Raw genomic sequence first — 13,322 nt, 5'->3', positions numbered from 1 at the left:
CAGTTTAGTAATATTCTCTCAGTTTAGTAATACTCTCTCAGTCTAGTAACACTCTCTCAGTTTAGTGAAACTGTCTCAGTTAAGTAATACTCTCTCAGTTTAGTAATGCTCTCTCAGTTTAGTAATATTCTCTCAGTTTAGTAATACTCTCTTGAGTTTAGTAATACTCTCTCAGTTTAGTAATATTCTCTCAGTTTAGTAATATTCTCTCAAATCTCTCAGTTTAGTAATACTCTCTCAGTCTTGTAATACTCTCTGCTCTCTCAGTTTAGTAATACTCTCTCAGTTTAGTAACACTCTCTCAGGTTAGTAATACTCTCTCAGTTTAGTAATACTCTCTCAGTTTAGTAACATTCTCTCAGTTTAGTAATATTCTCTCAGTTTAGTAATACTCTCTCAGTTTAGTAATACTCTCTCAGTTTAGTAATACTCTCACAGTTTAGTAATACTCTCTCAGTTTAGTAATATTCTCTCAGTTTAGTAATATTCTCTCAGTTTAGTAATACTCTCTCAGTTTAGTAATACTCTCTCAGTTTAGTAATACTCTCTCGGTTGAGTAATACTCTCTCCGTTGAGTAATATTCTATCAGTTTAGTAATACTCTCTCGGTTGAGTAATACTCTCTCAGTCTAGTAACACTCTCTCAGTTTAGTAATATTCTCTCAGTTTAGTAATATTCTCTCAAATCTCTCAGTTTAGTAATACTCTCTCAGTCTTGTAATACTCTCTGCTCTCTCAGTTTAGTAATACTCTCTCAGTTTAGTAACACTCTCTCAGGTTAGTAATACTCTCTCAGTCTAGTAACACTCTCTCAGTTTAGTAACATTCTCTCAGTTTAGTAATATTCTCTCAGTTTAGTAATACTCTCTCAGTTTAGTAATACTCTCTCAGTTTAGTAATACTCTCTCAGTTTAGTAATACTCTCTCAGTTTAGTAATACTCTCTCAGTTTAGTAATATTCTCTCACTTTAGTAATACTCTCTCAGTTTAGTAATACTCTCTCAGTTTAGTAATACTCTCTCGGTTGAGTAATACTCTCTCCGTTGAGTAATATTCTATCAGTTTAGTAATACTCTCTCGGTTGAGTAATACTCTCTCAGTCTAGTAACACTCTCTCAGTTGAGTAATACTCTCTCCGTTGAGTAATATTCTCTCAGTTTAGTAATACTCTGTTGAGTAATATTCTCTCAGTTTAGTAATACTCTCTCAGTTTAGTAATACTCTCTCGGTTGAGTAATACTCTCTCCGTTGAGTAATATTCTATCAGTTTAGTAATACTCTCTCGGTTGAGTAATACTCTCTCAGTCTAGTAACACTCTCTCAGTTGAGTAATACTCTCTCCGTTGAGTAATATTCTCTCAGTTTAGTAATACTCTGTTGAGTAATATTCTCTCAGTTGAGTAATACTCTCTCAGTCTAGTAATACTCTCTCAGCTCTCTCAGTTTAGTAATATTCTCTCAGTTTAGTAATATTCTCTCAGTTTAGTAATTTTCTCTCAGTTTAGTAATACTCTCTCGGGTTAGTAATACTCTCTCAGTTTAGTAAAACTCTCTCAGTTTAGTAATACTCTCTCAGTTTAGTAATACTCTCTCAGTTTAGTAATATTCTCTCAGTTTAGTAATATTCTCTCAGTTTAGTAATACTCTCTCAGTCTAGTAACACTCTCTCAGTTTAGTAAAACTGTCTCAGTTAAGTAATACTCTCTCAGTTTAGTAATACTCTCTCAGTTTAGTAATATTCTCTCAGTTTAGTAATACTCTCTCAGTTTAGTAATATTCTCTCAGTTTAGTAATATTCTCTCAGTTTAGTAATACTCTCTCAGTTTAGTAATACTCTCTCCGTTTAGTAATACTCTCTCAGTTGAGTAATAATCTCTCCGGTGAGTAATATTCTCTCAGTTGAGTAATACTCTCTCAGTCTAGTAATACTATCTCAGCTCTCTCAGTTTAGTAATATTCTCTCAGTTTAGTAATATTCTCTCAGTTTAGTAATACTCTCTCAGTCTAGTAACACTCTCTCAGTTTAGTGAAACTGTCTCAGTTAAGTAATACTCTTTCAGTTTAGTAATACTCTCTCAGTTTAGTAATATTCTCTCAGTTTAGTAATATTCTCTCAGTTTAGTAATTTTCTCTCAGTTTAGTAATACTCTCTCGGGTTAGTAATACTCTCTCAGTTTAGTAAAACTCTCTCAGTTTAGTAATACTCTCTCAGTTTAGTAATACTCTCTCAGTCTAGTAACACTCTCTCAGTTTAGTAATATTCTCTCAGTTTAGTAATATTCTCTCAGTTTAGTAATACTCTCTCAGTCTAGTAACACTCTCTCAGTTTAGTAATACTGTCTCAGTTAAGTAATACTCTCTCAGTTTAGTAATATTCTCTCAGTTTAGTAATACTCTCTCAGTTTAGTAATATTCTCTCAGTTTAGTAATTCTCTCTCAGTTTAGTAATACTCTCTCCGTTTAGTAATACTCTCTCAGTTGAGTAATAATCTCTCCGGTGAGTAATATTCTCTCAGTTGAGTAATACTCTCTCAGCTCTCTCAGTTTAGTAATATTCTCTCAGTTTAGTAATATTCTCTCAGTTTAGTAATACTCTCTCAGTCTAGTAACACTCTCTCAGTTTAGTGAAACTGTCTCAGTTAAGTAATACTCTCTCAGTTTAGTAATGCTCTCTCAGTTTAGTAATATTCTCTCAGTTTAGTAATACTCTCTTGAGTTAGTAACACTCTCTCAGTTTAGTAATATTCTCTCAGTTTAGTAATATTCTCTCAAATCTCTCAGTTTAGTAATACTCTCTCAGTCTTGTAATACTCTCTGCTCTCTCAGTTTAGTAATACTCTCTCAGTTTAGTAACACTCTCTCAGGTTAGTAATACTCTCTCAGTCTAGTAACACTCTCTCAGTTTAGTAACATTCTCTCAGTTTAGTAATATTCTCTCAGTTTAGTAATACTCTCTCAGTTTAGTAACACTCTCTCAGGTTAGTAATACTCTCTCAGTCTAGTAACACTCTCTCAGTTTAGTAACATTCTCTCAGTTTAGTAATATTCTCTCAGTTTAGTAATACTCTCTCAGTTTAGTAAAACTCTCTCAGTTTAGTAATACTCTCTCAGTTTAGTAATACTCTCTCAGTCTAGTAACACTCTCTCAGTTTAGTAACATTATCTCAGTTTAGTAATATTCTCTCAGTTTAGTAATACTCTCTCAGTCTAGTAACACTCTCTCAGTTTAGTAAAACTGTCTCAGTTAAGTAATACTCTCTCAGTTTAGTAATATTCTCTCAGTTTAGTAATACTCTCTCAGTTTAGTAATATTCTCTCAGTTTAGTAATATTCTCTCAGTTTAGTAATATTCTCTCAGTTTAGTAATACTCTCTCCGTTTAGTAATACTCTCTCAGTTGAGTAATAATCTCTCCGGTGAGTAATATTCTCTCAGTTGAGTAATACTCTCTCAGCTCTCTCAGTTTAGTAATATTCTCTCAGTTTAGTAATATTCTCTCAGTTTAGTAATACTCTCTCAGTCTAGTAACACTCTCTCAGCTTAGTGAAACTGTCTCAGTTAAGTAATACTCTCTCAGTTTAGTAATGCTCTCTCAGTTTAGTAATATTCTCTCAGTTTAGTAATACTCTCTCAGTTTAGTAATATTCTCTCAGTTTAGTAATATACTCTCAGTTTAGTAATATTCTCTCAAATCTCTCAGTTCAGTAATACTCTCTCAGTCTTGTAATACTCTCTGCTCTCTCAGTTTAGTAATACTCTCTCAGTTTAGTAACACTCTCTCAGGTTAGTAATACTCTCTCAGTCTAGTAACACTCTCTCAGTTTAGTAGAACTGTCTCAGTTAAGTAATACTCTCTCAGTTTAGTAATACTCTCTCAGTTTAGTAATATTCTCTCAGTTTAGTAATACTCTCTCAGTTTAGTAATATTCTCTCAGTTTAGTAATATTCTCTCAGTTTAGTAATACTCTCTCAGTTTAGTAATACTCTCTCCGTTTAGTAATACTCTCTCAGTTGAGTAATACTCTCTCAGTCTAGTAATACTATCTCAGCTCTCTCAGTTTAGTAATATTCTCTCAGTTTAGTAATATTCTCTCAGTTTAGTAATACTCTCTCAGTCTAGTAATACTATCTCAGCTCTCTCAGTTTAGTAATATTCTCTCAGTTTAGTAATATTCTCTCAGTTTAGTAATATTCTCTCAGTTTAGTAATACTCAGTCTAGTAACACTCTCTCAGTTTAGTGAAACTGTCTCAGCTCTCTCAGTTGATTAATACTCTCTCAGTTTAGTAATATTCTCTCAGTTTAGTAACACTCTCTCCGTTGAGTAATAGTCTCTCAGTTTAGTAATACTCTCTCAGCTCTCTCAGTTGATTAATACTCTCTCAGTTTAGTAATATTCTCTCAGTTTAGTAACACTCTCTCCGTTGAGTAATAGTCTCTCAGTTTAGTAACACTCTCTCAGTTTAGTAATACTCTCTCAGTTTAGTAATACTCTCTCAGTTGAGTAATATTCTCTCAGTTTAGTAACGTTCTCTCAGTTTAGTAATACTCTCTCAGTTTAGTAATACTCTCTCAGTTTAGTAACACTCTCTCGGTTGAGTATTAATCTCTCCATTGAGTAATAATCTCTCCGGTGAGTAATATTCTCTCAGTTGAGTAATACTCTCTCAGTCTAGTAATACTCTCTCAGCTCTCTCAGTTTAGTAACATTCTCTCAGTTAAGTAATACTCTCTCAGTTTAGTAATACTCTCTCAGTCTAGTAACACTCTCTCAGTTTAGTAAAACTGTCTCAGTTAAGTAATACTCTCTCAGTTTAGTAATACTCTCTCAGTTTAGTAATATTCTCTCAGTTTAGTAATACTCTCTCAGTTTAGTAATATTCTCTCAGTTTAGTAATATTCTCTCAGTTTAGTAATATTCTCTCAGTTTAGTAATACTCTCTCAGTTTAGTAATACTCTCTCCGTTTAGTAATACTCTCTCAGTTGAGTAATAATCTCTCCGGTGAGTAATATTCTCTCAGTTGAGTAATACTCTCTCAGTCTAGTAATACTATCTCAGCTCTCTCAGTTTAGTAATATTCTCTCAGTTTAGTAATATTCTCTCAGTTTAGTAATACTCTCTCAGTCTAGTAACACTCTCTCAGTTTAGTGAAACTGTCTCAGTTAAGTAATACTCTCTCAGTTTAGTAATACTCTCACAGTTTAGTAATATTCTCTCAGTTTAGTAATACTCTCTCAGGTTAGTAAAACTCTTCCAGTTTAGTAATATTCTCTCAGTTTAGTAATATTCTCTCAGCTCTCTCAGTTTAGTAATACTCTCTCAGTTTAGTAATATTCTCTCAGTTTAGTAATATTCTCTCAGTTTAGTAATATTCTCTCAGTTTAGTAATATTCTCTCAGTTTAGTAATATTCTCTCAGTTTAGTAATACTATCTCAGCTCTCTCAGTTTAGTAATATTCTCTCAGTTTAGTAATATTCTCTCAGTTTAGTAATCTCTCCGGTGAGTAATATTCTCTCAGTTGAGTAATACTCTCTCAGTCTAGTAATACTATCTCAGCTCTCTCAGTTTAGTAATATTCTCTCAGTTTAGTAATATTCTCTCAGTTTAGTAATATTCTCTCAGTTTAGTAATACTCAGTCTAGTAACACTCTCTCAGTTTAGTGAAACTGTCTCAGCTCTCTCAGTTGATTAATACTCTCTCAGTTGAGTAATACTCTCTCAGCTCTCTCAGTTTAGTAATATTCTCTCAGTTTAGTAATATTCTCTCAGTTTAGTAATACTCTCTCAGTCTAGTAACACTCTCTCAGCTTAGTGAAACTGTCTCAGTTAAGTAATACTCTCTCAGTTTAGTAATGCTCTCTCAGTTTAGTAATATTCTCTCAGTTTAGTAATACTCTCTCGAGTTAGTAACACTCTCTCAGTTTAGTAATATACTCTCAGTTTAGTAATATTCTCTCAAATCTCTCAGTTCAGTAATACTCTCTCAGTCTTGTAATACTCTCTGCTCTCTCAGTTTAGTAATACTCTCTCAGTTTAGTAACACTCTCTCAGGTTAGTAATACTCTCTCAGTCTAGTAACACTCTCTCAGTTTAGTAACATTCTCTCAGTTTAGTAATATTCTCTCAGTTTAGTAATACTCTCTCAGTCTAGTAACACTCTCTCAGTTTAGTAGAACTGTCTCAGTTAAGTAATACTCTCTCAGTTTAGTAATACTCTCTCAGTTTAGTAATATTCTCTCAGTTTAGTAATACTCTCTCAGTTTAGTAATATTCTCTCAGTTTAGTAATATTCTCTCAGTTTAGTAATACTCTCTCAGTTTAGTAATACTCTCTCCGTTTAGTAATACTCTCTCAGTTGAGTAATACTCTCTCAGTCTAGTAATACTATCTCAGCTCTCTCAGTTTAGTAATATTCTCTCAGTTTAGTAATATTCTCTCAGTTTAGTAATACTCTCTCAGTCTAGTAATACTATCTCAGCTCTCTCAGTTTAGTAATATTCTCTCAGTTTAGTAATATTCTCTCAGTTTAGTAATATTCTCTCAGTTTAGTAATACTCAGTCTAGTAACACTCTCTCAGTTTAGTGAAACTGTCTCAGCTCTCTCAGTTGATTAATACTCTCTCAGTTTAGTAATATTCTCTCAGTTTAGTAACACTCTCTCCGTTGAGTAATAGTCTCTCAGTTTAGTAATACTCTCTCAGCTCTCTCAGTTGATTAATACTCTCTCAGTTTAGTAATATTCTCTCAGTTTAGTAACACTCTCTCCGTTGAGTAATAGTCTCTCAGTTTAGTAACACTCTCTCAGTTTAGTAATACTCTCTCAGTTTAGTAATACTCTCTCAGTTGAGTAATATTCTCTCAGTTTAGTAACGCTCTCTCAGTTTAGTAATACTCTCTCAGTTTAGTAATACTCTCTCAGTTTAGTAACACTCTCTCGGTTGAGTATTAATCTCTCCATTGAGTAATAATCTCTCCGGTGAGTAATATTCTCTCAGTTGAGTAATACTCTCTCAGTCTAGTAATACTCTCTCAGCTCTCTCAGTTTAGTAACATTCTCTCAGTTTAGTAATATTCTCTCAGTTTAGTAATACTCTCTCAGTCTAGTAACACTCTCTCAGTTTAGTAAAACTGTCTCAGTTAAGTAATACTCTCTCAGTTTAGTAATACTCTCTCAGTTTAGTAATATTCTCTCAGTTTAGTAATACTCTCTCAGTTTAGTAATATTCTCTCAGTTTAGTAATATTCTCTCAGTTTAGTAATATTCTCTCAGTTTAGTAATACTCTCTCAGTTTAGTAATACTCTCTCCGTTTAGTAATACTCTCTCAGTTGAGTAATAATCTCTCCGGTGAGTAATATTCTCTCAGTTGAGTAATACTCTCTCAGTCTAGTAATACTATCTCAGCTCTCTCAGTTTAGTAATATTCTCTCAGTTTAGTAATATTCTCTCAGTTTAGTAATACTCTCTCAGTCTAGTAACACTCTCTCAGTTTAGTGAAACTGTCTCAGTTAAGTAATACTCTCTCAGTTTAGTAATACTCTCACAGTTTAGTAATATTCTCTCAGTTTAGTAATACTCTCTCAGGTTAGTAAAACTCTTCCAGTTTAGTAATATTCTCTCAGTTTAGTAATATTCTCTCAGCTCTCTCAGTTTAGTAATACTCTCTCAGTTTAGTAATATTCTCTCAGTTTAGTAATATTCTCTCAGTTTAGTAATATTCTCTCAGTTTAGTAATATTCTCTCAGTTTAGTAATATTCTCTCAGTTTAGTAATACTATCTCAGCTCTCTCAGTTTAGTAATATTCTCTCAGTTTAGTAATATTCTCTCAGTTTAGTAATCTCTCCGGTGAGTAATATTCTCTCAGTTGAGTAATACTCTCTCAGTCTAGTAATACTATCTCAGCTCTCTCAGTTTAGTAATATTCTCTCAGTTTAGTAATATTCTCTCAGTTTAGTAATATTCTCTCAGTTTAGTAATACTCAGTCTAGTAACACTCTCTCAGTTTAGTGAAACTGTCTCAGCTCTCTCAGTTGATTAATACTCTCTCAGTTTAGTAATATTCTCTCAGTTTAGTAACACTCTCTCCGTTGAGTAATAGTCTCTCAGTTTAGTAATACTCTCTCAGCTCTCTCAGTTGATTAATACTCTCTCAGTTTAGTAATATTCTCTCAGTTTAGTAACACTCTCTCCGTTGAGTAATAGTCTCTCAGTTTAGTAACACTCTCTCAGTTTAGTAATACTCTCTCAGTTTAGTAATACTCTCTCAGTTGAGTAATATTCTCTCAGTTTAGTAACGCTCTCTCAGTTTAGTAATACTCTCTCAGTTTAGTAATACTCTCTCAGTTTAGTAACACTCTCTCGGTTGAGTATTAATCTCTCCATTGAGTAATAATCTCTCCGGTGAGTAATATTCTCTCAGTTGAGTAATACTCTCTCAGTCTAGTAATACTCTCTCAGCTCTCTCAGTTTAGTAACATTCTCTCAGTTTAGTAATATTCTCTCAGTTTAGTAATACTCTCTCAGTCTAGTAACACTCTCTCAGTTTAGTAAAACTGTCTCAGTTAAGTAATACTCTCTCAGTTTAGTAATACTCTCTCAGTTTAGTAATATTCTCTCAGTTTAGTAATACTCTCTCAGTTTAGTAATATTCTCTCAGTTTAGTAATATTCTCTCAGTTTAGTAATATTCTCTCAGTTTAGTAATACTCTCTCAGTCTAGTAATACTATCTCAGCTCTCTCAGTTTAGTAATATTCTCTCAGTTTAGTAATATTCTCTCAGTTTAGTAATACTCTCTCAGTCTAGTAACACTCTCTCAGTTTAGTGAAACTGTCTCAGTTAAGTAATACTCTCTCAGTTTAGTAATACTCTCACAGTTTAGTAATATTCTCTCAGTTTAGTAATACTCTCTCAGGTTAGTAAAACTCTTCCAGTTTAGTAATATTCTCTCAGTTTAGTAATATTCTCTCAGCTCTCTCAGTTTAGTAATACTCTCTCAGTTTAGTAATATTCTCTCAGTTTAGTAATATTCTCTCAGTTTAGTAATATTCTCTCAGTTTAGTAATATTCTCTCTGCTCTCTCAGTTTAGTAATATTCTCCCAGTTTAGTAATATTCTCTCATTTTAGTAATACTCTCTCGGGTTAGTAATACTCTCTCAGTTCAGTAAAATTCTCTCAGTTTAGTAATACTCTCTCAGTTTAGTAATATTCTCTCAGTTTAGTAATATTCTCTCAGTTTAGTAATACTCTCTCAGTTTAGTAATACTCTCTCAGTTTAGTAATACTCTCTCAGTTTAGTAATACTCTCTCGGTTGAGTAATACTCTCTCCGTTGAGTAATATTCTATCAGTTTAGTAATACTCTCTCGGTTGAGTAATACTCTCTCAGTCTAGTAACACTCTCTCAGTTGAGTAATACTCTCTCCGTTGAGTAATATTCTCTCAGTTTAGTAATACTCAGTTGAGTAATATTCTCTCAGTTGAGTAATACTCTCTCAGTCTAGTAATACTCTCTCAGTTTAGTAATATTCTCTCAGTTTAGTAATATTCTCTCAGTTTAGTAATATTCTCTCAGTTTAGTAATATTCTCTCTGCTCTCTCAGTTTAGTAATATTCTCCCAGTTTAGTAATATTCTCTCATTTTAGTAATACTCTCTCGGGTTAGTAATACTCTCTCAGTTCAGTAAAATTCTCTCAGTTTAGTAATACTCTCTCAGTTTAGTAATATTCTCTCAGTTTAGTAATATTCTCTCAGTTTAGTAATACTCTCTCAGTTTAGTAATACTCTCTCAGTTTAGTAATACTCTCTCGGTTGAGTAATACTCTCTCCGTTGAGTAATATTCTATCAGTTTAGTAATACTCTCTCGGTTGAGTAATACTCTCTCAGTCTAGTAACACTCTCTCAGTTGAGTAATACTCTCTCCGTTGAGTAATATTCTCTCAGTTTAGTAATACTCTGTTGAGTAATATTCTCTCAGTTTAGTAATACTCTCTCAGTTTAGTAATACTCTCTCGGTTGAGTAATACTCTCTCCGTTGAGTAATATTCTATCAGTTTAGTAATACTCTCTCGGTTGAGTAATACTCTCTCAGTCTAGTAACACTCTCTCAGTTGAGTAATACTCTCTCCGTTGAGTAATATTCTCTCAGTTTAGTAATACTCTGTTGAGTAATATTCTCTCAGTTGAGTAATACTCTCTCAGTCTAGTAATACTCTCTCAGCTCTCTCAGTTTAGTAATATTCTCTCAGTTTAGTAATACTCTGTTGAGTAATATTCTCTCAGTTGAGTAATACTCTCTCAGTCTAGTAATACTCTCTCAGCTCTCTCAGTTTAGTAATATTCTCTCAGTTTAGTAATATTCTCTCAGTTTAGTAATTTTCTCTCAGTTTAGTAATACTCTCTCGGGTTAGTAATACTCTCTCAGTTTAGTAAAACTCTCTCGGTTGAGTAATACTCTCTCCGTTGAGTAATATTCTATCAGTTTAGTAATACTCTCTCGGTTGAGTAATACTCTCTCAGTCTAGTAACACTCTCTCAGTTGAGTAATACTCTCTCCGTTGAGTAATATTCTCTCAGTTTAGTAATACTCTGTTGAGTAATATTCTCTCAGTTTAGTAATACTCTCTCAGTTTAGTAATACTCTCTCGGTTGAGTAATACTCTCTCCGTTGAGTAATATTCTATCAGTTTAGTAATACTCTCTCGGTTGAGTAATACTCTCTCAGTCTAGTAACACTCTCTCAGTTGAGTAATACTCTCTCCGTTGAGTAATATTCTCTCAGTTTAGTAATACTCTGTTGAGTAATATTCTCTCAGTTGAGTAATACTCTCTCAGTCTAGTAATACTCTCTCAGCTCTCTCAGTTTAGTAATATTCTCTCAGTTTAGTAATACTCTGTTGAGTAATATTCTCTCAGTTGAGTAATACTCTCTCAGTCTAGTAATACTCTCTCAGCTCTCTCAGTTTAGTAATATTCTCTCAGTTTAGTAATATTCTCTCAGTTTAGTAATTTTCTCTCAGTTTAGTAATACTCTCTCGGGTTAGTAATACTCTCTCAGTTTAGTAAAACTCTCTCAGTTTAGTAATACTCTCTCAGTTTAGTAATACTCTCTCAGTTTAGTAATATTCTCTCAGTTTAGTAATATTCTCTCAGTTTAGTAATACTCTCTCAGTCTAGTAACACTCTCTCAGTTTAGTAAAACTGTCTCAGTTAAGTAATACTCTCTCAGTTTAGTAATACTCTCTCAGTTTAGTAATATTCTCTCAGTTTAGTAATACTCTCTCAGTTTAGTAACACTCTCTCGGTTGAGTATTAATCTCTCCATTGAGTAATAATCTCTCCGGTGAGTAATATTCTCTCAGTTGAGTAATACTCTCTCAGTCTAGTAATACTCTCTCAGCTCTCTCAGTTTAGTAACATTCTCTCAGTTTAGTAATATTCTCTCAGTTTAGTAATACTCTCTCAGTCTAGTAACACTCTCTCAGTTTAGTAAAACTGTCTCAGTTAAGTAATACTCTCTCAGTTTAGTAATACTCTCTCAGTTTAGTAATATTCTCTCAGTTTAGTAATACTCTCTCAGTTTAGTAATATTCTCTCAGTTTAGTAATATTCTCTCAGTTTAGTAATATTCTCTCAGTTTAGTAATACTCTCTCAGTCTAGTAATACTATCTCAGCTCTCTCAGTTTAGTAATATTCTCTCAGTTTAGTAATATTCTCTCAGTTTAGTAATACTCTCTCAGTCTAGTAACACTCTCTCAGTTTAGTGAAACTGTCTCAGTTAAGTAATACTCTCTCAGTTTAGTAATACTCTCACAGTTTAGTACTATTCTCTCAGTTTAGTAATACTCTCTCAGGTTAGTAAAACTCTTCCAGTTTAGTAATATTCTCTCAGTTTAGTAATATTCTCTCAGCTCTCTCAGTTTAGTAACACTCTCTCAGTTTAGTAATATTCTCTCAGTTTAGTAATAATCTCTCAGTTTAGTAATATTCTCTCAGTTTAGTAATATTCTCTCTGCTCTCTCAGTTTAGTAATATTCTCCCAGTTTAGTAATATTCTCTCAGTTTAGTAATACTCTCTCGGGTTAGTAATACTCTCTCAGTTTAGTAAAATTCTCTCAGTTTAGTACTACTCTCTCAGTTTAGTAATATTCTCTCAGTTTAGTAATACTCTCTCAGTTTAGTAATACTCTCTCAGTTTAGTAATACTCTCTCAGTTTAGTAATACTCTCTCGGTTGAGTAATACTCTCTCCGTTGAGTAATATTCTATCAGTTTAGTAATACTCTCTCGGTTGAGTAATACTCTCTCAGTCTAGTAACACTCTCTCAGTTGAGTAATACTCTCTCCGTTGAGTAATATTCTCTCAGTTTAGTAATACTCAGTTGAGTAATATTCTCTCAGTTGAGTAATACTCTCTCAGTCTAGTAATACTCTCTCAGTTTAGTAATATTCTCTCTGCTCTCTCAGTTTAGTAATATTCTCCCAGTTTAGTAATATTCTCTCATTTTAGTAATACTCTCTCGGGTTAGTAATACTCTCTCAGTTCAGTAAAATTCTCTCAGTCTAGTAACACTCTCTCAGTTTAGTAATATTCTCTCAGTTTAGTAATACTCTGTTGAGTAATATTCTCTCAGTTGAGTAATACTCTCTCAGTCTAGTAATACTCTCTCAGCTCTCTCAGTTTAGTAATATTCTCTCAGTTTAGTAATATTCTCTCAGTTTAGTAATTTTCTCTCAGTTTAGTAATACTCTCTCGGGTTAGTAATACTCTCTCAGTTTAGTAAAACTCTCTCAGTTTAGTAATACTCTCTCAGTTTAGTAATACTCTCTCAGTTTAGTAATATTCTCTCAGTTTAGTAATATTCTCTCAGTTTAGTAATACTCTCTCAGTCTAGTAACACTCTCTCAGTTTAGTAAAACTGTCTCAGTTAAGTAATACTCTCTCAGTTTAGTAATACTCTCTCAGTTTAGTAATACTCTCTCAGTTTAGTAATACTCTCTCGGTTGAGTAATACTCTCTCCGTTGAGTAATATTCTATCAGTTTAGTAATACTCTCTCGGTTGAGTAATACTCTCTCAGTCTAGTAACACTCTCTCAGTTGAGTAATACTCTCTCCGTTGAGTAATATTCTCTCAGTTTAGTAATACTCTGTTGAGTAATATTCTCTCAGTTTAGTAATACTCTCTCAGTTTAGTAATACTCTCTCGGTTGAGTAATACTCTCTCCGTTGAGTAATATTCTATCAGTTTAGTAATACTCTCTCGGTTGAGTAATACTCTCTCAGTCTAGTAACACTCTCTCAGTTGAGTAATACTCTCTCCG

Source organism: Salvelinus alpinus, chromosome 15, assembly GCF_045679555.1.
Source record: "Salvelinus alpinus chromosome 15, SLU_Salpinus.1, whole genome shotgun sequence".
Classification (NCBI taxonomy): Eukaryota; Metazoa; Chordata; class Actinopteri; order Salmoniformes; family Salmonidae; genus Salvelinus; species Salvelinus alpinus.
The sequence above is the reverse complement of the archived record's forward strand: the minus strand, read 5'-3'. Positions refer to the sequence as shown.